The 27,930-nt window shown below is 41.3% G+C and overlaps 1 long non-coding RNA gene across 2 annotated transcripts in view; it reads left to right on the top strand.

The window, feature by feature from the left end:
* Positions 1 to 3,305: 3,305 nt before the first annotated feature.
* The window catches only part of LOC137479188 (uncharacterized), a 47,231-nt gene continuing 22,606 nt past the window's right edge, over positions 3,306 to 27,930 (top strand). Inside the window, exons 1-4 of one of the 2 annotated variants that reach the window (XR_011002028.1) lie at positions 3,306 to 3,530; positions 10,021 to 10,138; positions 12,780 to 12,857; positions 23,900 to 24,054. This is a non-coding gene — a long non-coding RNA (uncharacterized lncRNA). The remainder of the gene's footprint in view (positions 3,531 to 10,020; positions 10,139 to 12,779; positions 12,858 to 23,899; positions 24,055 to 27,930) is intronic. The other variant, XR_011002029.1, reaches the window with a different exon arrangement.

Genomic DNA, 27,930 nt, shown 5'->3' with positions numbered 1-27,930 from the left:
TTCTTCAGCCTCCTGCATCCCTGCTGTGGTCATTAAGGGATGGCTGTAATTAGGAACACCAGAACACAGCATCCATCAGCAGGCTGAGGGCACCAACAGCCTGGGGGACAGGCCTGCTCCCACACATCCTGTGGCTGTGAGGGATGTACTTCCTGTCCTCCCTGCTGCGAGACAGGTGAGTTTTAAAATAACATAAAGGGTGACCATGTAGGGATTGAGCTGCTCTGGTGGGAAAGTAAAAGCAAAAGAAGCAACCTGTTCTCTCATCAGCTCAGAAAGCGTTCCAGAAAACGACTGAAAATTTATACTGAGAGGTCCATAGCTCCTGTGGCGAGGCTTTTTTTTTCAAACACAACTCTTATTTCTGCTTTTACAGAAGAACTCAGCATCCTTCAATTTTGCTTTTTAAATTAATACTAACATCATAAGCTACGAGGACAAAATTACTTAAGAGTTGGACTGTGCATTTGTAATCTCTGCATAAGCAGAAGAATAGATTTGATGTCACTTTAACACCACTTGTGTATTCCAGCCATAGTAATGTTATGAGTAATTTAATTTTAAAAAGAGAAGAACAATATAGAAGAACCTTTATGTCCCATGAAAGGAAAGCTGTTCCCACTCTATAGCCCTGCTAGCACAAAGGCAGGTTAATGAGAACCCTGTCTTGAGGGTTGGTTTACCAATGAGCACAGGAGCAAGCCAAAGGTGAACTGTGATGTTTCTTGATCAAGAGAAATGAATTAATCTTCAACCTCATAATTTATTCCATAGAACACAGAAATTTATTGTAACTGTGTGCTCACTCTGTATTATGATGCAGCTTGCAGTGTCTGAAAAAAATAACCTTCTGATACATGGATCCTCTTTGATTTGACCAATGTCAGGAGGACATTCAGCACTGCGGGGGGTATGTTTAACATTTGGGGCAGGTGTCTTTTATTGGTGTGATTTGTTTCCAGAAGCATCAGTGAGTGCCACACCTGGCCTGTCATAGGTTGTAGGTTTCGATAGGGCTGAGGAAAGCTTCCATGGAAATGAGGTCTTTCAACTGAAGGTAGAGTCTGTGTTGAAATTATTTCTTTCACTTAACTCACAGTACCTTGTATTTCTGTAACACTTTCTGTTTGAAGACCTCACAGCTATATGTAAATGAATTCTGCAGCATAGAAATGCATAGGAGAAGATAACTATTTAATATTTATGTTTCATTTTTCAGAGGTGTTTGTTTCCACAGCTGAGTGGACTGCATGGAGAGAGCTGTCTGACCTGGTTGACACCACTGAAGTGCAAGGACTGGCATTGCTGACAGAAATGAAGTTTTCCAGCTCTTGAATCTAGAGAGAATATGGTGAAAGGAAGATCAGGGCAGTCTGCAGTCATCAGAATTTTTGGGGGACTTCTGCAAGTGTAGCATATGGCATGTGTCTGATGCGTGGGATGATTATGATACCTGGGAGGGAGCAAAGAGAGGGAGCTGCCGCAGAAAGCAGATAATGTGAATGCTATTTAAGGGCAGATAACAGAATTATCTGATTTTTAGCTGAACTGCTTCAACCCAAGTGCTCCCTCATGAGATCTGTGTGGGGGTGGATCTTCAGTGCCTACCTCTCCCCCCTGGTGCAGGGAGGTAAGTGCCTGTGCCTGCTCTCCTTGGAGCCTGGAAGAGGCTAGGGCTCACCAGAAGGGATATGGGGGACAGGGCTGTGTAAGGAATGCGAGAAGAACTTTATTTTACTCCCTTTTGCAGCAGGATTCGCTTTAATGGTTGGGTGAAAGGGGAGCTGGGGCAGCTGAGGCCGCTCTGTGTGCATGCTGCCTTTGAAAACAGAGCACGTCACTGCTTCCAGCTCCTGTTTCATATTCTGCTGGGAGTTTCTGGTTGCAATGCTAATTTGAGCAAATCTCTGACAATTTAAGGGGGAGAGGTTCGTGTATAATATCTGTAGTATGACCTGTTTATACTAAGGAAATCATCATCATTAAAATAAAAGGACATGAGTAATTGCAAGTTTCTCCTTAACAAGAATATTCAATTTAAACACAGGTAAACAGGAACAAAGTGGTCTTATTTTAGAGCTAGTCAGTGCATATTTTTATATCATCAGGAATCACTAATTGCACAGAAGCAACCTCAAGTTGCAACACCTTGTAATGCAGACACAGAGCATCTTCATAATGAAAATGCAGTGCACTTTGAAGATATGCACATGAGTGCAAACAGGTTGAGCACTGGAAGGGGTATGGAAGGTAGGGCAGCACAGGGGGAAAGTGTAAAGGAACACATTTGGAGTTGGAAATACTTTTCCTGCAGCACCAGTGTCCCTTCCAGAATGTGAATTACTGCCCAGCCTTGAGAGGTGTCAAAAAGGCTGGAGAGATTTAAAATTTCAGCCTGATGGCTGCCAGTGGGGATGGAATAGATGCAACCAAGAGTATTTGACACACATGCAATGTCATCTGCTCTCCTGAGGACTGCAAATTCCACTATAAGGTCATGCATCTGACTTTCTGGCTCCATCCTTTTAGCACAGAGGAGAACCACGATAGTCTGCCTCGTGTTACTCTGGAGTATTAATAGTGCTGTGGGTTGCCCAAACACTGCAGGGAAACGCCCAGCTTATTTCTTTACATATATATTCACAGAAGTCACAAAATGACTAGGTTGGATGAGACCTTTAAGGTCACCAAGTCTAACCCATGCCCCAACACCTCAACTAAACCACAGCACCCAGTGCCACATCCAGTCTTTTTTTAAACACATCCAGGGATGGTGACTCCACCACCTCCCCAGGCAGACCATTCCAGAACTTTATGACTCTTTCCGTGAAAAACCTTTTCCTAATATCCAACCTATGTTTCCCTTGACACAGCTTGAGACTGTGTCCTCTGGTTCTGTCAGTTGCTGCTTGGAGAAAGAGACCAACCCCACCTGACTACAACCACCTTTCAGGGAGTTGTAGAGAGTGATAAGGTCACCTCTGAGTCTCCTTTTCTCCAGGCTGAACACCCCCAGCTCCCTCAGTCATTCCTCATAGGGCTTATGTTCCAAGCCCCTCACCAATGTAGCTGCCCTCCTCTGGATATGCTCAAGTTTATGTATCTGTGCATTTCATTGTGCCCTTCCTACATGTTGTATGTACCAGGATAGTCAGGAGAGGAAGTTTAACAATAAACTCCATTTTTATTAAGATGAACTACTCTACATTGACCCTCACATGAAGGTCTCAGTTATTTTACTGTCACACATAAAATGAAGAGTGTGTAGCATGCTGATATGTAAATGTTTGTGGTGTCAAGACAATTGCTGGTGTATTATGGCCTTGTGTGTTTTGTTCCAGATTCATCCCTACCATCCATCCATCCCTACCAGTCAACAGCAAGTTCCTGCTCTTGTCAGAGTTAAAGGCATGTTTTCCTTTGAACTTGGTTGGAACAAGAGCTGGCCCAGTGTGGAGCTGTGGCAAATAATTGACTGCAGAAGCATTTACTTCATTAATCTCTGAGTTGATTTGAACCAAATTACTCAGGTAATTGCAGTACGTTTTACTTACAGTTTTACAATATTAATTACCATGCAGGTCTCCAATATTAGGAATGATATGCATTTAGGGAAAAGAGAAAAAGGCATTAGTGGTTTTCTACCATGTTCAGATAATACACACAGACCAAAATGTCACACAGCCACTCCAAAAGATAGAGAATGTATTCAGCTTTTGTCAATTCTGGTAGGCACTAGAGTAAACAAAATAGTTGTTAATTTTATATCAGTCCACTTTGTATTGCTGAGGCCCAAAGTTCTAAAAAGAAATTAAGACTGTTGTCTTGCTTTCCCCCAAAACTGATAATCTCTCTTCCTGTCTTGAAGATGAAGACAGAAAATTCAAGGGATGAAGAATTCATCTCTTGAATTTTTGCATCTTGTTCATTTATGTGTTGTCTTCTCAATGTCCTTTCTTCAGTAATTTCCATTGCTTGCTTTTATGCCACTTGGCAAACCCCAAGGTGATAAATTACCAACTCTTAAGTAGAGAGAACAATCTCCAGTGTCTTTACCTTGTGACACTTTTGTGGGATGCCTTATCTTTCCTTTTGCATATACATGGAGGGTATCTGAATGTGTTTGATGGGAAAGGGGAAATGGCAGAAGCATTTACAAACTCTGGTTTAAAATCTGTAAGTGAAACCTGAATCCCTCCTGGGTTTGTTGTCACTTCCTTTTTATGAATGAATCAGGCTTATGCCCTGTTGTTATTTGGAATTCTACTGTAGTTATTTTCTTTAATTTTTCCCCAGTGTAATCTCTGATCCCATTACCAAGATGAATGATTGTAGTCTTACAGCAACTTGGAGAGATTTATAGACCTCATTTTGCAGCTTAAGAAGCTGAGGCTCAAAAAGGCCACATCATTGATTTGAGTTACAAAGGAAGAATGGAGCAAAACTGTGAATTAAATTGGGATCATCCAAGTCCTTTATTAACACTTTCACCCTAAAGCTGTTCTGATATGAAGGAAAGAACAATATCTCATGCATGTAACATGTCTTTTCTTCCTTTAGAAGAGGACCACCTTATGAGTATGATTAACCATATGATCTACTATAAGATTTTAGGGAGGAATTATCTAGAAAGATTACTATCATTTAGATAAGATTAAAAACTTCAGCTTTTTAAATTCATCAATAGAGGCTGATGGCCAAAATAACTGGCTGGCTGCAGGTATTGCTGTGCAGGTATCTTCCTATATTTCCTAGCTACCTCTCTGAAAAATTAAATGTTGGGACTGGGAAACTGTATATTTGGGGAAAGAATAGGTAATGGCATGGTCATAGTGAAAAGTTTCGTGAAACAAAAGAAGGAACCATTCTCAAGCTTTCCAGGAATTTGAACTTCAGAATTAAAAAGCCAAGCCAAACCAGAGGAAAAAAAATTCAAAACCTGCAGTAACTTTGGAAGGTTGATGGGACAAGCACTTCAAGACACACTTCAGTTAGACACAGATTTACAGGGTTCTGCAGATTAGGGTAAAAAGGGACCAAAGTGGATTCTACAATCACCTGTAATTCTGTTCATAACAAAGAAAGGAGAGAGTTTTTTAGGAGGATCTAGATCTGTTTCTATGAAAACAGAAATATGGCAGTCATTACATGCTAGCACTGTTTCTGTAGTTCTGCAAATGCAGCTGAAGAAGCAAAGGGCTGGGAAAAGCAATGCCTACAGCCCCACCATACTTTTTGTCACCCCTTGCACCACTGCAGTTATGTGCTGGGACACATTCCAATGCACAATGAAATCACCTAACCTAGGAATCAACTTTCTGAAGAGTTTCTCCTGTTTTCCACCTGAATAATTCAGCAGGTTGATTTTGCATGGGAATGGGCAGGGACTGGTGATTCTTGCACCTACTTTTGCTACTACAGACAATGGGCCATGGGGGAAGGATTGCAGTGCTGTGTGCAGTGATACAGAGATGTGCCCTCTCACTGGGGGCATTAGGAGAGACCACAGGAAGTGGCTCATGGGCTTGCCTGGGACAGCATTTTCTGTTCTCAGTTGTCTGAGATGGACCAGTGCCCTAAAGGCACTATAGAAATAGGCCTGGGGTTGCTAAATATGTATCCCATATATTTGGATTTACTTTACCTTTGAGTAGCAAATACCCAAAAATCTGTGAACAGACTACTGTAAACATAAACACCAGATAAAACATTGTCAGGAATATTGTGAAACAAACAGGCACAACAATATCAATTTCAAGTATGTGCTGAGGAGGAGTTTACTCTTTCAAGGTCCAGCATATTTGGTATCAAGTAGAATTTGTGCCTTAAAGAGACACCCAGCATTCCTGCTCTGGTTTCCTGGATATTTTCAAGGTGGGGAAAGAAACAGTTTTGTGAGGACTTGCAGAGATCTCTAGAGACTGACTTTCCAGGGGAATGGTATGGCTGTACCATGCAGCCCTTTTTATCTCTTCTGAAGATGCCTGCAGTTAGGCAGAGTGCAGCTTGGATTTTGGTATTTTTTTATGGAACAACACACTCCTCATTTTGTTAAGCATTCAAGATCCAGCAGTGATTAATGTTGAACCTGTCACCTACAAATGACCCAATCTATTGCCAATGCATCACTCATGACAGCAAACAAGGTATTTGGGGGACAAAGAACCCCCATATAAAGATATGAGAGAAGACAGCCTGTATGATTTTAAAAATTTAGGCTCAGATTCCTTTCTGGCTCAATACATTTGCTGCATATTGATTTTCCTGGAGTTATATAAGGCCTAAGCCCAGCCCTTTGTCACCAAAAGCAGCACAGCTGTTTCTAGGACCATGAGTTGTGTGTAACTTCTCTTTTTAGCTTCCCACTGGCTTTTTAAAAATACACTTTCAGTCAGTTTTGCTTTTCAACACCAAAGAGAAAAAGCAGTAAGTTTTCCTGAGAACTGGAGATTTGGGCAAAACATTAAGTCTTCAAATGCTAAGAAAGTTGTGCTGAGAAGTTGTGTTAAACTCTGGTATTGACCTGATGTTATAGAATATGGGAGATGTACATCTGATTATATACATCTAAAGTTCATGTTGAAGGTACTAGAATTGTCGTATTTAAGCAATAGTGAAACAAATTAATGTTAGCAGCAGTGTGAAAATTTGAAAAACCCAGGCTGCACTCCCACTTTTTGGGAATTGTGTTCATTTCTGGTCAATTAAATATTAAGGCCTATGAAAGTGGGTAAGCCAAAAAAATAATAAATACAAGTAGAGGGTGCAACTGAAATTCTCGTTGAAGTACCTTATGTAATCTCAGTTGGATCAGCAAAAAAAACACTGATGACTAAGCCCAGCTTTTCCTTGTCCTCTCTGTGGTGTTTCAGAACAGTAACAACCTGGTCTCCATGTACTCGCTTTTGAACCTTGTTTTGTTTTGCCCTGACTTTCTGTGCCAGGGATCTAGCCTGGGCCAGCTGTGCCTCCAAAGGGAACTCTGTGCTCTCCTGAAGTAACATCCTCTCATTCCTCCCCTGGTTCTCTGCCATGATCCCAAGGAGGAGCAGTTGGGCACGAGTGTATTGTCCCATTTGTGATCCCAGCACCTCCCAGCTGATCCAGACCTCTGCACTACACACAGCGTGTGGAGAATCCCTGCAAATTGCCCCAAGACACCTGGCAATCTGTGCCACACCTGGGGAATTTCAGGAGTTAAATTTTAGGGGTTGAAGTTCAGCCTATTTACCGTCAGGCTTATCAAGTCAGGAATTTATGGCACCTCTCCTCAATCCAGCTCACTCTTACAGATTTAAAGAAGGCACTGCAGTGCTTTGGGTGGCTTCCAACATGTGGTTCCAGCTAGCAGGTACTGGACTTGTCTTAGGAGCAATACTGGAAATCAGGTAATATGTGTAAAGCACTCCAAAGAGTAAGAGAACCTCAGTTTAGGAAAAATCACTTCAAGGGAAGGCTGCTCAAGTGTTGGAACAGGCTGCCCAGGGAAGTGGTGGAGTCCCTGTCCCAGTGGAAAGTTCAGAACATGTGTGAATGTGGCACCTGGGGACACATGTTAGTGGTGGCCTTGTGCTGGGGGAATGACGATCTTTAAAGAACTTTTCAGCCTGAAGGATTCTCTGAGTCTAAGTTCTGGGTCTGTGTGGGATGGTGGCTTTACAGCAGTTTGGATGAATTCACATTTCTGATTAGACAATATACACATTTCATATCCTATTACATTTCTATGATAAATTTATAAACTCCGTATATTTGCACTCATCTCCTCTAAGGCTTTTGGTCTGTTTTCTGAGCTGAGAAGCAACAAGAAACCTACTGACTGCTGTGTCCAAGATCAAATATAAAAATACAGTGAGAGTTAATGAACAAAACCTCCAAACATTTCTAGAGTTTTATGCACCTCACACACTTGCATAAATTTCAACAAAAGACTTTTTTTAGTAAAAATAATGGCAGAGGCAAGAAAGGCTGAGACATAATTAGACAGTTTCTGTATATATTACAAACCTCTCTGCTTTGTTTCAAAGCTTTTTACTTTTGTGTTTGAAATCTGGCAAGAAACTCAAAAATCTGATGCAAGGTTTTTAAGATGGATTTTTCCAAGGCAAAAATCAATGGACCAGCTTCATATCACCAGCACAGTTTAGGTAAACTCATGCATTTAAGAAGGCAGATGCTAACTTTTAACTTGATTTGTATCAGTGCACCCAGAAATACACATAAGAGCAAAAATATAATTTCTTCTTATCTCTGTGTATATATATATATAAATATATGTATGTGTGTGTGTATTTACACATATATACCCATGTGTCCAAATTTTATCCAAGCCCAAACCAGGACACTGGTAGCTGTACAGAGATTTAGATTAGTGCATAGGTGGGAGGTATATCCAAGTTCCTTCCCTTGGGGAGGGAATGGCCACAAGCACAAGTCAGGGCAGGATCAAGACCTGGCTCTGCCTTTTATAAAGCAGTGCTGCTTCTTGGCAACTATTTTCTGCCTGGGTGAAAGCAGGAACCTTGCAAATCATAAACAAATATGTAGGTCCAGGAAGAGGCCAAGTTAAACAAAGTATTCTTTACCCTAACTCTCTCTGCTCCTCATTTTTCATGGTAAAAATTTCCATGAAAAATAAGAGGGAGTGTAGGATGCAGAGCCCCAAAGGAGGGATTTAAAAATAAATAAATAGGAAATAATATGATGCACAGGAAGAGTTCAGCCACTATAGGAAACAAATAATATCTGGAGAGGAGGTAAAAATAATTTAATTCAGTCTTTTAGAGCCAAAATTTAAGTTGATTTAAAATTTTCCTTTTTTTCCTCCATGGATGGAAGTACAAATACATGTTATTTCTTCCAGTTATTGTGGAATGGAGAGGCCTAGGATATATTTTTCAATGTATCTATATTATATATTAAAAATTATTTCATAATATATCTCTATAAGGGTATATTTCAATATCTTTATTTACAGGTATTTTTGTTCTTGTTCATCAGATGTTCTCATGTACTGAAATGTCAATAATACCCAAGGATGAGCTTCTAACAGAGCCACTGCTAGCAGCCTGGAGAGCTCTTGCACTTGCTCACTGGCATACCATGTGCTGCCTGGCAAATAGCTTAAAGCCCTATTTCCAGAGATTGTTGTATCCCTAGAAATGCAGTTGGCACTCAGGCATCACATTTTCAAAGGGAAATCTAATGAAAAGAAAATGAGGTGCCTAAATCTCAGCACAACTGGATGCTGAATCTATGAAGGTACTTTTGAAAATCCCATTAGGCATCTAACTGATATCCCAGTCTGTTTGTAGGGCAAATCCCTAGGAACTGATCTCTTTCTACGGATCTCTCTATATTTTTTGAGTGCAATATACCTCATCATGGCCCAGTATCCATGCAAAGTAGCATTAATTCTCCCCAGATGATGAACAAAACAGCCAAGCCCCACTATTTGCATATCCTGATCTGTAAATTTTAGGGCAAAGAGACTGAACTCTGTGCCTTTTCCAAAGAAAAAGGCTGATGGATAACTTCAGCCTTCAGCCTGAAAAACAGAGCCCTTTCATAAGCACCTGAATCTTTTCCTTTGGTTCAAGGCTTAAATACTTCCAAACACCTGCTATTAAGGATTTAATTGTAAATAAATCAACTTTGGATGCTAAAATTGTGGCTTTGCTTTTAAAATCCCATCAATAGAATCACAAAATCCCAAACTTGTTTGGGTTGGAAGGGATCTTAAAGATCACCTCACCCAACTCCCCTGCCATGGGTAGGGACCCATTCCATTATCTCAAGTTGCTCCAAGCCCCATCCAGCCTGGCCTTGGACACTTCCAGGGATCCAGGAGCAGCCACAGCTGCCCGGTGCCAGGGCCAGCCCACCCTTATAGCAGAGGATGTGCAATAGGGAATGGATTGGTTTGCTGTACAATTCCAGTAACAAGAATGAAAAGATAAATTGTCTTTTTACTTCCCTTTATGTGCCTCAGGGATGATTTCTCATACAGTTTGATTACAGGTAACCTACACATGATGCGCCCAGTGATGTGAGGTGCCCAGACATCCTAATTCCCAAAGCAGGAGGAGCTCAGCAGAGCTGGCCTTGCAGCAATCCATGAGCTGGAAGATGAGATCAGGTAACTGAATCCTCAGAACTTCCTGATGCTCTCTGACCCTGCCCATTCCCCAGCAGGTTTGTGTGTCTGATTACCTCTGCACAGTCTTGTTCATGCAAAGTAAACACAACCGGGTTGGTTTCTCCAGCTACAGCTAGAACAGGAAGAAGGAAACAGCAAAGGTACCTGGCAAATGGATAAGAACAAAATGGGAAATTTTGCAGAGAAGCTTTTGGAAATTGCTGAATCTTTAGGATCTGAGTGATGATTTTCCTGTAAAACAGCAGGGAATGGAAAACATTTGGAATTCTTAATATAATGATGTGCTTTTTAACTTCCATTAAGAATAGAGTGACACACTCATATGTTTAAGGCATTTTTGCTGTAGCATTTCCAACTTTACAAATATCCTGCTCTGGCCCTGAGGGCTGCTCTTGTACAAACCCATGTTGACATAGTCACTAATCTTTGGAGGGCTTTGAGCAAGAAAATGATCTGTAAGAGGGAGGCATGTCTGCGGAAAGCAGTCTGCGGACATGATGCCATCAGAAGCAATAAGCAATACAAAACCACATTGTATTTGCTGTTTATCTTCCTGTTTTGAACTAATGATATCAAATGTTGTAAAAACCTTGACGAATTTGTGCTGTTATTTTTAAGTTAAGGTGGTTTTGTCACTAAATATCAAATGGGCTTTGATTAGAGGCAGTTCAGTGCTATCAGTTCCATTTAGGGGACATGCAACACTGCCAGACTTCATGATGATGCTCCTGATACCACTGCCCCTAAAAGATAAATTAAACTTCTAAAAAGTACCTTTTAAAATAATTCTGGTTCAAAGAGAAATATCTGTTTTCTGGGAAACAACTCTTCATGGAGAAATCACACTGTTTTGTGAAAGGGAGGGAGGGTGTCTGGATTGCTGATGGTGACAGTAGCTTTCAGTTTCATAAGGTTTCCCACCACGAGATTGATGCTATCCTTGAGTCTGAAAATGGCTGGCAAAAGACTTCTGGCTGACTGGAGGAGACTGTCACACCAATGCCTGTGGGAAGATGCTGTAGTCACTCAGGCATAGTAAGTCCCTCTCTAAGACAACTGATCCTTGGCATGTGCAAACAGAGCAAGCTCAAGCATAACTATGCTCAGAGTGAAAAATGGAAATTGTATCAATTAACTTTCACTGCATTTTCATCAGTGTTTATCAAGGGAAATTATTCCCTGGTGAAAGATAACATCAAGTACAGGGTGTTCAGGAGATCACCACCAAAGCTGAATATTTATGAAAATTTAATGGGGCTTGTAGATTATAACTGGTGTCTTTCAAGGCTGACTACCATGGAACACACAGGGAAGTCATGTGATGGGAAATGAAGTGTACAGCCCCAGTCCATGTGAGCTGATGGAGGCCACATGGCAAAATTTAATGTCAGCCTTCTTGTGTGTGAAACTAATTGCAATTAGTAGCTCTGTGTACAGCAAGTGTCTTAGCAATTAGCTTGTTCTGCTTGAGCTTGGGATTGGGAATGTAGCTCAGATATAACTGGTGAGCAGGAAAAAGTCTCCTGAGTTCAAAAACAATGTGAGAATCAACTCACACACCTTGTCTGTGGAAAAAAACACAGAATCCCTGAATCATTCAGGCTGGAAAATTATCACGTTATCAAAATTATCCCAAATTATCAAGTCTAATCTGTGACTGATCTCCCACAATGTCACCCAGCCCAGAGCACTGAGTGCCACGTCCAGACATTTCTTGTACACTTCCATGCTCATAAACTCTTGTGCAAATTCTTCCTGAGAACAAATGCAAAAATAAAATATTTTCCTAAGCCCTAAAAGCATCAGAGTAGCAGGACCTTGACCTTCAGTGTGGTGACAGGCTGAGGGGAGCCAGCCTTGACTGCCAAAATCCAACTGAGCTGCTCTGCCTTGTATGTAAGGGGCATTGGGCAGCCCAAAAGCTAAACTTCATGGAAGCTGCTTAACCTGGATCATCTCACCCTTCCCAGTCAGGGCTTTGATGTTTAAATGCTCACCTACATGCTGCTTATCAGTGGGTCAATAGGCCACAGCCCAGCCACCCCAGGCTCAGACTGTGAAACCTAAATTTTATGCTGGGTTGGGAGGAAGAGCAAGATCTTCTTCACATCTCAGGATCAATATCCTTCATTTAAACTTTACAAAGTGCTAATAAACCTTGCCCCATCTTTCCACAGAGGAGATGGCTATCAATCTGATCCCATGAGTGCTGACATCTCAGAGATGTGAAGTAACTTGCCCAGCTGAACTGAATCCCTGGTTTAATCAGTAGGTAACATCCTCTACATGAGAAGATGTTAGTTTTAAATATTAACGCTTCATTATATGAAACCTGTCTCCAGCTGAAAAATAGGTTGTTTAATGAGGGAATAAATACAAGGCATACCTTTGAAATGCAAAACTGCTTTTGGTTGTAGCAGAGTAAATATTAAAAGTGCTTCTGATGAATAAAACTCAGATGTTCCCTGCCCAAATCTGGATGCACAGCAGTTGATGGGCTCAATACAACACAGACAAAATGTAATGTAAAATAATCCATCAGATTCCTCCAGAAAGGTACTCTGGCCCCTTACTCCAATTCTGTTTGTCTTTTTACAAATGTCACCTTATTTCTTTGCAGTCCATTCATACTGGAAGACAAGCTGGTTTATGCTAGTGAATTAGTTTAGTTTGATTTGACAGTGACATCTTTCCTCAGGTCAGTGAGGAGTTATTTCTGTAACATTTCAAAGTTGAAATTTATATTTTAATGTGGCAGTAGTATTTGACATCCAGCAAGGTGGTAAAATGGGGCCTGGAAAATGTCAGCTATTATGGACAATTCTTTATGGAAAGGGATTATTCACTTGTTTGTTTCATTCCAATATTTACAGTTTGAAATGTCACCACTGTGAGGTTTAACTACCTCTCTCATAATTTAGATAATTTTACTTTTTTTCAGAATTTGATCTTATTTCATAGTCATAACAAATAGTGGCGCTTTTATAAAAAGCCATTATCTCTTTCCCTCTACAGATAATTTACATTGAGAAAAATATATGGATAATTTGAAAATAGGGGAATGTGGTTTCAGATGTTTCATGTTAACTCTTCCTTTATCTCTCTTTATACTTTCAGAGTTCATTTGGGGTCTTTGGCCACCTGGCAGCAGGCTGTGTCTAAAGAGCCATGGCAGGAGCTCTGACAGCAGTGTTGGGCTGGCCACCCTTCTCCTGGGAAGAGGGAAAAGACACAACACAGCTGGGGAGCACAAGTGCAGCCCTTGGCTCCTCCACACACGACATCCACGGGCACAAAAATCACTGCCAGCCATAGGCAAGGGGGGGACTCAGAGCACTTTGCCCTTGCTTCAGGTTTGGCTGAGATTGGGCTGATGAGGGTTGGGCAGCAGCAAATCTTCCCTTGTCACTGCTGCTCTCCACAACCTCCTGGCAATGTCACAGAATCACAGAATGGTTTGAGCAGGAAGGGACCTTAAAGACCATCCATGGTCTCCATCCCTGCTATGGGCAGGGATGCCTTCCTCTAGCCCAGGTTCCTCCAAGCCCCATCCAACCTGCCTTAAGCACTTCCAGGGATGGGGCAGCCACAGCTCCTCTGGGCACCCTGTGCCAGGGTCTCACCAAACTCAGAGGGAAGAATTCCTTCCTAATATCCAATCTACCTTGTACAGTGTAAAGTCATTATCCTTCATTCTATCACTACCTGCCTCTGGAAAATGCAGATAAAAGTTCATATATATAAAAAAAAAATACAGCTGTAAAACCTGGTAGAGACCTTGAATCATAATCTTGGTACATTCTACAGCAAGTGGTAAATGCACTGTTTCAGTGGGTGGCAGACAGACCAGACAACAATTACACTCCCCAGGGTAAAAAAAATCTCACATTAACCAGGCTCAGGATGGTGGCTGGGGATTCAGTGGGAGACTGAATCTGGCTCCAGTGGGCTGTAGACTGCAAATATAGAACATTCCATGACCTTAACTTTGCTTTTTAAAAGAGCCTGCTGATACTGAGACTTACGTAAAGAAATACATAAATTTACTGTTCAACATGGTAGATAGATGCCCTGTGGCAAACATATATTAGAGAAGTAGAAAGTAATTTAGGTTACTTAATGCTGGGAAACTGAACATTGCTTGAGTTATTTTGTCATTCCTAATGTATTAATCAAATCTATCTCAGCTATGTTTCCTTACTAACTGTCTTTATTAACAGTGCCTCATTTGCCCTTTCTTCTAAAATTAGTATTTATACTCCATGCTTAATGTATTTTTTGTTTTAATGAAGAATCTCAGTGTTGAAATGAACATGGGAATTTTTTTTTCTCTCTTTGTAGTTCCCATATATGGAAACTGTCCTACCAAAAAGCAGATGGGCTTTAACATTCAATACACTTTTTCACTTGCAAAACCAGATCAATTAAACAGACAAAGCATTTAACATGGCTGGAAGCCCAGCTACTTTATATTCAGTAGTGGAGGTTACTCATCTTTAAGTAGAATTACAGGTTGCCCAGACAAGCTGTGGGTGCCCCTGGATCCCTGGAAGTGTCCAAAGCCAGGTTGGTTGGGGCTTGGAGCAACCTGGGCTAGTGGAAGGTGTCCCTGCCATGGCAGGGGGTAGAATTACATGACCTTCCAACATAAACCACTATGACTCTATGATTTTCCAAAAATCCAGATTCTGCGTGAGTATACAGCTCTTTTTTAATTATAAAAGAATGTAAAGCTTTTAGAATTGCTACTTCAACACTTCATTGGTGATCATTGGTCACATCTGAAGGACAAGCTCTGTTCCAGGGTTGGTGCAGATACACAGGAATTCTCCTACTAGAGATGAATGCTGCCAAGTTTTAGATAAGGGGAAAAGCAGTGGGTGCCCCTTCATTTCACACCCACCAGGTGGTAACAGCTTCAGCCTGGTCTCTGCTCTGTGGAAGCCTCCAGAAAGGGTTTCAGAGCTCATTGCAGGAACCCCAAAAAGCCCAGTCACACACAGACTAATTCAGCTTGTTCAGCTGATATCCTTCACTCTGGAAGATCCAAGGGAGCCAAAGCACATCAGAAACTTCAGGAAGATTATGCAGAGCACAGGAAGACCCTCTGAACCTCGACTGAGGTGGGCAGGCTTGTTTTTCAGGGAACTCTTTAGCCCTGCATGAAGTACAGTTTGCAAAATATGAAAGCTGTAGTGCAAGAGCTTAAAAAGTCCAGGTGACAGTGCCGCTGCAGTGCCCCACAGGTGCTGAAACAATCCAGGGCAACTCAGAGAGTCCCTAAGCTCAGAGTACTGCAGGTTATGACTGCTAAGAAATCAAGGGCAGGAAAGCCAGATGAGATCATAATTGCAAGTATGAAAGGAAAAAGATGAAAATGCTGAGCTGAATATATGTCCTTATGTTCATAAACACAGCACTGTCTCTATCTTGTGAAACATCTCTATTTTGTGTCTTGGATTTAACCTGAGGCTGTAACAGCTACTCTGGTTTTGCATCATTCATTAGATTTCATCTGAAAGCAGTTTTATCAGTTTATCTCTGCTGACTTCACTGGAATTATGTCCTTATCTCTCTCCTTCTCTCTAATAAGAGATTCCTGAATTTTCATTCTCTCTTTAAGCAGTGAAAGAAATACCTTATTCTCTCTATTCATATAAGCAGAGTCTCACTCTTCTAGGGCCAAATTCAGTTTTCACTAAGTCAACACAATGTTTTAAATTTATTTCTATAGGAACTGATCAGACTTCCACAGCACAAACTAAGTTGAGTATCACCTCATATTTGGGAGGTGATCAAATATGAGGTGATCACCACAAATTCTTGGGAGATGTCATGCATTTGGGCAGTTTGAAAGGTGAAGCTAAAATAAACCAGATTTAGTAGACGGAGTAACAGCTTCTTACTCAAATTCAATTAAAATGGTTTCACATGAGAACAGTCCAGCTCCAAATGATATGCAGGACATTTCAAAAAGTTAATGATACACAGATCTCATATGACACCATGAGAAAGGTGGGGGGGGGGAAGATAAAAAAGTTGTAAATATTTTCAAGACTGTAGCTGTTGAAGATGTAAGAAACATTATCTGTTAGCACAGTCAGTTGGGAGCAATTCTCTTTAGAGAGTAAGTGATATTTTCTGGATGTGCTTCTCTGAAGGAATTCTGCCTCTATGTCTCTCCAGGAAATATTGGATAGCTTATGAATCTATGAGGCAGCAGTAATTAATTGGAGACACTTAAACCCAAGAAATCCCTGGTGTGAGATAAGGGTTATTCAATTTTTTAAAAAAATCTTGGTAGGCTTTACATCCCTCTTGGGTGATGACAATTATTCATGACACTACATTTATGAAACCGAGAGCTTATATGAATATGTGAAAGTGCCACTAACCTCCTGAGACCAAACTCATAAGTATAAATTGAAAAATAAACTATTATAGTGTGTAAAGAACGAGTGATGAAGCATTACTGAATGTGAAGTATTTTCTGATCACTGACTACCATAGAAAGAATTACTTAAGTCACTATAGCTCCACTGAACCCAGTGAAATATAAAGATGTAAGGGTTCTGATTATGTCTTGGGGCATCATTTCTGGAATATTTTCTTTTTGCATGACCCATTTCCAAATCCATATCCATTTTTACAATGACAGTAATGAAAAGCAAACTAACACAGAGATGAAAATATTTTTGTAGCAAGAAGGATGTTATGTGGTACACATAATTTTGTTCCCATGGTCAGAGGAGTGAGGTATCCAATTATTAATGGCATTTTATGTTGATAAAATAGATCTGTTGCACATTGGGTTACAAAAGTTTTAGTTGAGTACAGGTTATTTTGTATTCATGAAGCAATATAAACTTGCTATGCCTTTCTATCAGAGAAAAAGGATTCTGCCTTATTATGGCAACATTTTTTTTTCATTCTTTGAATGTATTGAGGAGGTTACATTACAAGACAGCAATTCTGGCTAAACCTGAGCATATTTTATACACAAGGAGTATTAAATGGCCTCTTAAGGAGGTCAAGTGACTCCACCTGAAGATAAAGGGAACTAAAAGTACTTTATGTCTGCTTCTGACATAGGTATCTGCACTTTCTTGTGGCAGAGCAGGTCTTTTCTAGGCAAGGCTGTGTGGGGTAATTGGATTGAGAGAGCCTGTGATCAGCTGTGCTTCTATTTTTACGTTCCAAAACTTGTAAGTACAATATTTTTCTTGTTTCTCACCACATGCACACTAACAGGGCTGGGAGACCTCATGACTCTTATGACAACACAGTTTAAGAGAGGCATTTGTATTTGGAAAGACATGCTAAGTCCTTATCCTGTGAACTTCCTCAGGAGATTGTTTAGGAATAATGAGCCAGAGCAAAACCAATTCAGCCAGATATTTAACAGAAAAACATTGCCCAGTAGAACATAATGAACTGGACAAAGGAGTTTGAAATTTAACTTGAACATTTAGCTTAAAGATATTTACCTAGTGTCAAGGCTTCATAATGTTTTCACTCCAAGGATAGTTAATCTGTAATGTAAATACTATCCATATATTTGGGAAATAGCAGACCTGATTGAGAATTGTGTATCCAATAGGGAGTACAGTGTACTAAGCCTCCTCTATTTACTGTGCTTTATTCACCAGTAAATGTCAAGTAAGTAATTTTTTTTCTGAAGTAACATTTTTTCTTCTACAAAGGTCCGTATTTTTTAGTTGGTTTGGAAATTCTTGTACTGTATCATGAAGATTTTTGTAATTTTGACTTGTAAAACAGTAGAATCACAGATCAGCATTAGTGCTACAACCTGAAGTTGTTGTGGGCAGACATGTGCAGAACACAATGATTTAATTCTATGTAGCATTCAATGGTAAAGAATAATTGATTTGAAGGATGACATTTTATTATTTTCATCTATAAACTTGTCAGTGCACACTCAGGTTTGGAATGGGCTAAGAACCGTACAATTTGGGCTGGCAGATAGATGTGATTTCTGTTCTGTTCCAGACAGAAAGGAACAGATTCTTCTCCTAAAAGGTTCAATAGAAAGGACAAGGGTTGAAGACACTTGAAGACTGATCTCTTCCTGTCTTCCCACAGCCCCTCAGTGTGCTTCTTACATCAAAGTTTGGCTGACAGGCAGCTCTCAGTGAGTCCTGAGAAAGTCCTGTCCAGTTCTAGCAAGGCTGCCTCACTTACAGAATCACAGAATCACAAGATGGTTTGGGTTGGAAGGGACATCAAAGCCCATCCAGTCCCATCCCCTGCCATGGGCAGGGACACCTTCCACTATCCCAGGTTGCTCCAAGCCCTGTCCAGCCTGGCCTTAGACACTTGCAGGGATCCAGGGGCAGCCACAGCTTCTCTGGGCACCCTGTGCCAGGGCCTGCCCACCCTCACAGGGAACAATTCCTTCCCAATATCCCATCTAACCCTGCCCTCTGGCAGTGGAAGCCATTCCCTGTGTCCTGTCCCTCCATCCCTTCTCCCAAGTCCCTCTCCAGCTCTCCTGGAGCCCCTTTAGGCACTGGTAGGGGCTCTAAGGTGTTCCTGGAGCCTTCTCTTCACCTGGTGAACTCCTCTAGCTTTCCCAGCCTGACTCCAGAGCAGAGGGGTTCCAGCTCTGGGATCAACTTTGTGGCCTCCTTTGGACTCATTCCAATGGGTATACATCCTTCTTGTGTTGGGATCAGACTTCAGGGCTTACAGCAATGACAATGTGAGTGGTACCTCAGCTGCTGCCTGTGAAAAAATAGAAGTGCAGTGGAGATTATATTTTGAAGAGGAAGGAGTCTGTTGTAGGAGGTTATTTAAGAAAACAAAACATAAATTATAACACCTACTTGCATGGTAAGGGAGAAATATATTCAATCATGCTATCATGGGTAAACAAAGCAAGGAGGTGAAAATAGTAGGAGTGTCTGGCTGACTAATGAGACCAACTAGACTGTTCAGGAGCAATGAAAACAGGTTTCAGAGCTGTTTATTTTCCCTTGCAATACCCAACATGCAGAGAGTGCAAATAATAATAATGGGAAATACAAACTGGGCTGTAAAATCTGTTATTAATTTTTGTTTTGCTTTTTGTTTCCTAGGGATAGAATATCTTGAACTTTCCTGAGTGACTCACCTTCAGTTTCCGTGACAGCTCTTTAACTTCCCTTCTTAACAAAACAGTGACATCTCAGTAAATGGAGGTGAGCAAGACACGGGAGAATTTAAATGAAAACACCAGAGCTGAAGAGCAGTATTATTATCCTATTTACAAAGGATTTGTTGGTAGTCAGCGTGTGAGTAATAAAGGAGGATGCAAGTGTCACTGTATCAGATCTGACCCTGCCCACCCCACCTTCCCTGGATTTCCATCTGCTTCAGATGTCTGGGTCACCCAGGCTTTCTGTGCAGGCTTCCACCTGCTGTGAACATGGAGAGCCGATGGCCAGCATAGCTGCCTGTGAATGGGATATCACTGCATGATCGTCTGTGTAAGCCTTCTATCAAACCCTAAAAACTTTCTACAAACCCATTTCCCACAGTCTGCATTTAGGGAAAATCAAGTCATTAAAAGAAAAAAAAAATACAAGCCCTAAATCCCCATTAGAAACTGCAAAGAAGGGAGCACCATGAGCTAGCTTCTGAGTTAGAATACAAGACCCAGTCCCCCCTCCCCTCTGGCTTCATCCAAGGATTCTGTCTCCTTTGTTCTCCTATAGCTCTGGCATATCTAGGCCAGCACTTACTAATTACCAGGAAATAGAAACCAGTTGCTGAAAAGTGTTAAAGGAAAAATCTCACATTTAAAGCCCATGTTGATTTAACAGTAGAAAAAGGAAGAACTTTAAGAAAACAAAAAAATAACTGCGTTACTGGATAATTGGAGCTCAAGCAGGGTGCATTATATAACAGCACTTCCCAATGCAGCTGCCTTTCACCCCTTTACCCATTCCTCCAAGCACAAGACACACAAATAGTTACCACAACTTAGAAACTGTCTAGACCACACCTTTCTTAGGAACCTTAAAAAGGTGTGGTCTATTGTTGTCAGAATTACATCAGGTCTTGAATCCACAAGTAGCTGGAACCTGCCAGTAACTAAAGCAGAGAGAAGGAAGTTCAGAAGTATAAGAAAAATTGCTGAATGCTTACCTAAATAATCAATTTTGTTTTCTTTTTTTCATATACTCATTTATGCTGGAATACACCTTTAAGGTCATTTTCAGGCTACTAAAAAAAAGATTTGCATAAATGTTTGTTTGGAGAACTGGAAATAGGTGAGGAGAAGGAGGCTGGCATACCATCAGCTACTAACATTATACAGAATCTGTGTCTAAAAGGAAGAATTCCTACTGCTGCAGGCAAAGCCATAAAAGACAGGAAGGTGTTTGGGAGCTGGCAGGGTGCATGTGACTGGCAGTGGAATGCAGCCTCCCAAAAACTGGCCACCAGGTCAGATCTGAGCAGGCAGGGTCAGACATTACCATTGGCAACAAAGCTGGAATTCACCTGGCCACAATATTGTTAGATGGATATTTGATAAGTTAAGGCATATATTTAATTTCACCTGCTCTGGTGGAAGGTGTGATAAAGGGGGTGGAATGAGATTACTTTCAAGGTCCCTTCCAAGCTGACAGAGGCAGCCCAAAGACATGAGTTAGCATTGTTTCGTTCATGTCTGCTTTCTGAGCTGCTTGTCAAATTAGGAAATGCACTGAAATAAAGTTTCTTTCTAAAACAACTTATTAAAAGATTTAAAAGGGAAAAATACTACTATATTCAAAATTTCTAAAGAGGAAAAAATCCCCAAGTAGGCTGCATAAGTTACTGTAGTGCTAGTTTTATCAGTAGATTTGCAATAAATCCATGGCCTTATATATAGAAACAGAACTGTGTTAGCATTCTGTGAGGAAAAGGCTATTTTAGTCTGCTCATCCACTGAGGAGATAAAGCAGACTGTTATGTCAGCCTTGACAGCAACTCAGTTTTCCTGGATATGTTGAATAAAAGAGTTTTATAACTATTCCCCATATGGAGGTAGGATATGTGATGCAGCCTAAAGCTATCTCCTTTGAAAGCAGAGCTCTGAATTCCTGCAATAAAGCCATGGATGGAAAGGCTGTTGTTAACTTGACAGAACAAGGAATCTGGCACGGTTTAATCACAGCACATTCCACCAGACTAAATTTGCAGTTCTCCAGCAGTACCTGCACTGGGATATATGGGATATAGAATAACCATACATTTTAATTTCCGTGGTTTTTTTTTTTTTTTTTTTTTTTTTTTTTTGCTGGGGACCTCTAAAACAAGCTGTAGGTAGTTGTGAGTACCTGGTTAGTACAGAGCCACGTGGGGCTTGCCAGCCCAAGCAGACCCTGGGGGTGTGAGACTTTGAAACCTTATGGGGTGAGAAAGGACAGAGGTCTGGGGAAGAGTTTGAATCAAACACTATTGGCTGAGTCCACTGGAATTTTCTGAGCAGAAGGGGATGGTGTGCTGGGCTGCCCTGGAGCTCTGCCAGCTACTCCAGGCACAGGGATTTTCCAGACAGGGGCTTACAATATCAAGTGCAGAACTCCTGTTTCCTTCCTGCTAGCATCCATTACATCAATATATAAAGGTCAGGCAGGTGGGTTTAGTGGAGAAGACATCAGCTGTCCCTTGTCTTCTCCAAAACTTCTGTTTACAAGATCCAGCTGAGAGGAACAGGCTTTAAGTACCCTCAGTGCAAAAATAGCTCTGCTGCTGCTTTTTCTTTATCCCTGTCGTGTCTGCAGGGGAGAGAACTGCTCTGTGAAGCCTTTCCTCCTCCTTGCTGGCGGAGGCTGCTTGATGGGCAGGCTGCAGCACGGCAGCAGCTTTTCTTTGTGGAACAACCCTGCTGTGTGCTCCTTTGTCCCTGTCCTTGCCTCTCCATGGAAGACAGGCAGTGTGTGGACCACGTGCACCCGCTGGGCCAGGGGAACTCTCCTGCTGTTTTAACTGGTGAGCAGAGGGGAAAATATTCATCAAAGCAAACATTAAACCTGACTGGTGGAAAGTATGGTGATCACTACAGGTCACAACACGACCAAGAATCTTAGTTGCTACATGTTCTACTCAGAGCTTTGTATTTGGTTAGAGTAATAGACATTCATATTTAATTGATGAAGAGACAATAACCAGAGGTATTTAGAATGAGCAGGTGTACATGTCAGGGCTTAAATTCACTGAAGGATGTGATTAAAACAACTGCTGCCTCCTTTTTTTTTTTTGTTTTTTGACCAGGAGTACTGTCTTACTAGTTGTGGGGCACAGGTTTGCACAAGATGTTGCCTGAGTAAGAGCAGAAGTAATCACTGACATAATGCAAAATAATGCTGCTATGAATGGATTTTTTAAATTAACTGTCTTTAGGGGATAAGAATCATGGCCATAAATTTGAAAACAAGTAAAGGTATTATACATAATCAAAATAAATCTGCTCAACCTCTGGAACACAGCAGAGAGGAACAAGGGTCAGGAACTCAGCCTGAGGAGATGGGTAATTTTTAGAAAAGGATAATCCTCCTAAAGGGGAGGTCTTCCCATAACTACTTTGGAGAAATCCTAAATATTAGATCCTCATAAATCAACCAGTAGTTCAACACTTTCATCAGACATAAGGACTCTATTGCCACCACGACTTGAGCTGGCTTTCTGCAATGGGATATAGAATAACCACACATTTTAATTTACCTGTCACTTTTTTGGCTGCCTGAGGACCTCTAAAAAGAGTTTCATGTAGAAATGCATTTAGAGCACCAGTTCTTGTGATTATTTGTTACTGTTCAGTTTTTACTTAGAGTCTTACAGTATTTAATGGACATGGGGAATTCAGTGGTAGGATGTACAGTGAATATCTGTGAAACTCACATTCCCATATGGCCCTGTGTCTTTGTCCAAGCAAAATGTCAGTGTTTTTAAACTGATGCAAAGTGGGAATCCTTTGCCTGACTGCCCTAATACCGGGGACATGATTCCCTTCTTGGGATCACTTTGCAGTAGCTTGAGTCAAACCAGGTTTCTTGCTGCAGATGGGTGAGGACAAGCAGTGATGCAGAGACACTGCTGTCCCCAGGACAGTGGGGACTCTGTGTGTGTCCAAATTGCAGGGCAGACTGAAACCCCAATTTTCCCTTTAATGTTTCAATTTATACTTTAAGTTTTAGGAACCAGGGATCAGTAAGATGAGAGGAGGTGACTCATGATTTCTATGCCTCATGCAGACACCCCACAGTGCTGTGAATCAGTTTAAACTGGGCTTTCTGAGACACATCAGTCAGCAGTCCTGCTTTGCTGTGCTGGGACTTTGCACTTTTGTAGATATTTGCATATATTATAACAGATATTTAATAATAGACATATATTATGGCGGGACACTGGCACAGGTTGCCCAGAGAAGCTGTGACTGCCTCATCCCTGGAAGTGTCCATGGCCAGGTTGGATGGGGCTTGGAACAGCCTGGAATAGTGGAAGGCGTCCCTGCCCATGGCAGCAGATGGAAAGAGATGAGCTTTAAGGTCCCTTCCAACTCAAACCTTTCTATAATTCCATGTTTCTATCATTATGTGGGACAGAGAAACAGGAAGAAAACAAAGTCAGTCAATTAAAAGTACACAAGCAGCTTTGGTGTAATGTGAAAATGGATAATAAAAGCTGTCCCAGTTCACTAAATCTTCCCCCCATTTCTAATTGCATTTTACATATAATTTTATCTTCCAGTATCCCTGTTCAAGAGTTTGCTTAAAAATAATGTGAAGTATAAATTCTGGAACCATAGTTCACAGAAGTGGATTGAGTTGTGTTTGTTCATCTTCTCCGTGGAAGGATTGAGAGGCCAGAGCCCAGACGTGCACTGAGGAAGAAAAGTGGTCCAGGTAAAGTTGGGCATATGGAAAAAAGGGAATGCACAAAGTGTATAAACATGTGGAGGGGTAGGAAAGCCCTTTGGAAATCATATAGACAGAGAAATATAAATATAACCCAAACTCTAACACTGGAGGCTGGTCATGCCAGCTGCAGCCTTGCTAAGTTTTCCATTATACCTACATGATTCCACATGCTTAATTTTTGGGTAGATCTCCTGCACACCCTGTTGCTGCTTGAATAATAAGTTTAGAAAACCGGAGCAAAAATTCCTTTGCTGCTTCTTAAAAGCACTGCAGAAAAGTAGAATAAAACAGAATAAATATACACTTCTATTGTAAAAACACTTTGGTTATGCTTTTTAAAATGCTAATGCAAAAAGTAGAAAACCAGCTGACAGAAAAGATAAAATTGGAACTATGAACGGCCCCTTTGGGATCCCAGCCTAACCAGAGAAGGCTTATATTTTCTTTTGAAATTGTTCACTACCTGGAAATGTTTATTTAAAACCTTTTTTCTGCAAACATCTAAAAGTATTAATTTCATACTTGTGAATGCTTATTAAGCTCAGTGGATGTGAGATCATGGTCTAAGTTCTCCTGAATTACTTCATGTTTAGTTTACTGAACGTAGCATGTCTAGGGCTGTCTGGTTGCTGCTGAGACAATTTATAAGCCTCTCAAAGCATTTTTCAAAATAATTCAAATACAGCTGCTTTCAAATCTAGGGATGGCAGGCTGACTGTTTGTTTGTCACAAGTAGACCTGGTGCTTTGTGGTTTCAAATCACTCCTCTAGTAAATGGTTTCTGATGTAATAGTCCAAATAATTTCTTTGTTATCTGTAGCTTTCCTTCAAGGACAGTGGGAACAGTGCCCCCCTGACTAACCACCCAGCTTTCAATGGATGCTTCCCAGATTGCTGTCTGTAGCACTGCAGAAGGAGCTCAGATGTTTTCTGGAGGCAAGGTTTGCCATAGAGGAACTCCATCAGTAGCAAAGAGGCTTCTTAAATTCTAATAGAATTAATTTTTCTCCTGAATATTTGCTAAACAAGTGACAAACGTTACCATCTCTTCCAGAATGGTAAATGCCTGCCAGGTGATCCCTGTACCTCCTGGGAACACCCAGTAATCCAGGCTTGCCTGAGGGACAGTGGGAAAGGGAAGGTGGGAGTTTGTCAGTGGTGCAGCTGGATGAAAAGGTCAGTGTGAATCGGGTGTGCACATTGTAATAAATTTGTGGAGATTAGCGATATGCTAATGACCCAAATTCCAGGAGGTGTTCCTAATGCACACAGAGGGCAAGCAGGTGCGCTGGGTTCATGAGCTCAGCGGTACCACAGGAAATATGGACTCTAGAAGGAAACCCCCCACCAGGGTGAAAGCTACTTTGTATCAGATTCTACTTTTCAGAAAACAGGGAATACATTAAAGTGGAAAATTAAAAAGAATTGGGCAGTGTGGAAGACACAAAATACCCCGAGTAAGCTAAAAAGCGCAAGCCAAATCTTACATGTGTACATGTGCTCCTGCTTCGCATATAACCACTGAAATTATTGAATTTTCCTGCAGTAATTGAAGCTCCTTGGTGGTTGTTTATCTCCATTATGAATGTCCCGGGATGGATTATCCAGGGGAGTGCCTGTAACCTTGTCACTGAACTGGAGCACGGGGCTGTTCTGTCAGCTCAGCATGCCCAGTGCCCTCCTCCCTCCCTCCTTTGGCACACTGCACGGTGGGGGCAGAGGGGAAAGAAATCCCTAAGGATTAAAGCAGTGTCAGAGCATTAACACTTAGTCGATGACAACTGTAAGGATTAATTCAAGCTGGTTAAATCCCTCTTAGCTAGACTAGGAACCAGCAAACCATCTGGTGGAAAGTGAAGTATGACAGGGCTAAAGGGAAATACTGTCCGAGTAGGCAAAGTAAAAATAAACTTTTCCATAGACTTTTGAGAATTGTTGTGTTTCCTAAGTCTCTGACAGCAAGTGACAGTTTTGAATAAAGAGGATGGGGAAATACTGTATTTTCAGCTCAGGAAAAAAATCAGATTTAAGGTTTTATGTTTCTATAATAGCACATGACACTTGCTAAAAAAAATAAAAAAAAGAAAAAAGAGACTAGTCATGCTTTCTGTGAAAAAAATCTCAACTCATCCAATGTATTTTCCTGCTAAGGCCTGTTCTGTTGCCAGTCTACGTTGTTCTCTAGCTTCAATGCTGAATGCTCTTCACAGAGGCTTTACAGCTCCTCCCCTCCTGTGAGAGAGCTGCTGTGGGACTCCTGTGTGCAGAGTCACCGAGGCCAACCAGGAGTGACCCAAATGCCCAGCTAAGGTCAGTATCACAGCTCCGGGGTTAGAGCTGGCCTGCCTGCAGATGCAAGCTGATCAGCCTGGGAACCTGCTCCGCGGTTACCTCTGTAGGAATTCAGTTTGTGTCTGGAGCAGATCAGACAATGCAAATTGGATTGGAGGTGAATCTCTCCTCCGTGATGTCACTCGCTGATGTTTATACTCGAAATAAGGTCTTGCTGCTGATGGGTTTAAGGCTAGGTTCAGTTCTTTTAGTCTCCTTATGAATAAAGTGATCTATGAAGCCTTGTAAGGTTTTATTTACTCGGTTTTCTGAGGTGCTGCTGTTGCCTGGTCCATAGGGGCACCTGGATGGCTGTGTGTGAACACTGGTGCTTGTGCCTGCAGGCTCACAGACAGGGAACTTCCAAAGGGCAGGCAGCAAATGCATTTTTCATTCACTTTGATCTGTTAGTTGCTCCCTTTTTAAATCTAGGAATTCTCTTTTGTTTGTCAGTCATGAAATGTAGAAGGGTTATGCAGCTTATGCTGCTGTTCCACAACAGGGTTTACTAACTTCCTGATTACACAAAGCTTGTTTGTTTGCTGAAAGTTTTCTTCCTGCTGCTCCCCAAATATTGCCAGGCAAAGGAATTTATAAATGCAGCATGTTGGCATGTTCTCTGATGTAGCAAATGGCTTTGCAAATATAAGCACTGATTTCTTTTATTAGGGTTCCTGATAGAAAAACACCAAAGCACAGGTTCAAGCTCCTATTTTGAAGGTGGATATTTTTGGTGTGTAAATGGCAGAGTAAATGTGGACAGGGGAGCCCCAAGGCTTGCCTGATGGTTGAAGTGAACCTCTTCTGTACAGGGAAGGGGGTAAAAAAGGTCAACAAGCTTTGAGCCTGTATTGATAGAAGAGAGAACTACCTCTTTAGAAACAGTAGTCCTGTTCTTGAGCCCAGGCTTGCCCTAAGAATTGCTTCTGGGATTGAAAAATGATTTCTAAAGACACAGTTTCATCACTACTCAGGAGTTTCATGGGTTTTAAAGGATTGCTTTCTCTCTCAGGAGCCTAAAATAAAGATAAATTGGGAATTTTTGGATCCAGATTTGAAATAAGAGGATCAAAGGACTCAAAATACCAACAAAGATAAAAGAGTTTATTTGCCAATGTCTGCTGATTCTGAGGGCTCTGCTGAACCCTACAATATCAAGCAGGAAGCATCTGTGTCGGCTTATCAGCTTTTTATAACACAAAATCACAGGTTTCTGGCATCTGCCCTATCAAAGATAAGGAATAAGACATTTTCACAACATCCATGTGTCAGAATATTGGATGTACTCCAAAATCTGGAGTGACTTGTTTGTGTCTTTCAGCTCAGTTTATGGGCATTTTGTGTGATACCATTAAAACTGTGTGAGAGGTTGAAGCCAGCCATCCCCTCTGATTTTAGTTGTGATGAGAATCCATCGGTCTGGTCATTTGTTCTCACAAACCAGCTGTGCCCTTAGCATGGAGAATAAATAACAGCACTGAGTCATGGCAGGGAACCTGCAGGAGTCCTGAAGGAAAACATTATCCTCAC

This window comes from Anomalospiza imberbis, chromosome 9, assembly GCF_031753505.1.
Source record: "Anomalospiza imberbis isolate Cuckoo-Finch-1a 21T00152 chromosome 9, ASM3175350v1, whole genome shotgun sequence".
NCBI classification, from domain to species: Eukaryota; Metazoa; Chordata; class Aves; order Passeriformes; family Viduidae; genus Anomalospiza; species Anomalospiza imberbis.
Note: the sequence above shows the minus strand (reverse complement) of the source record. Positions and strands in the feature narration are given on the sequence as shown.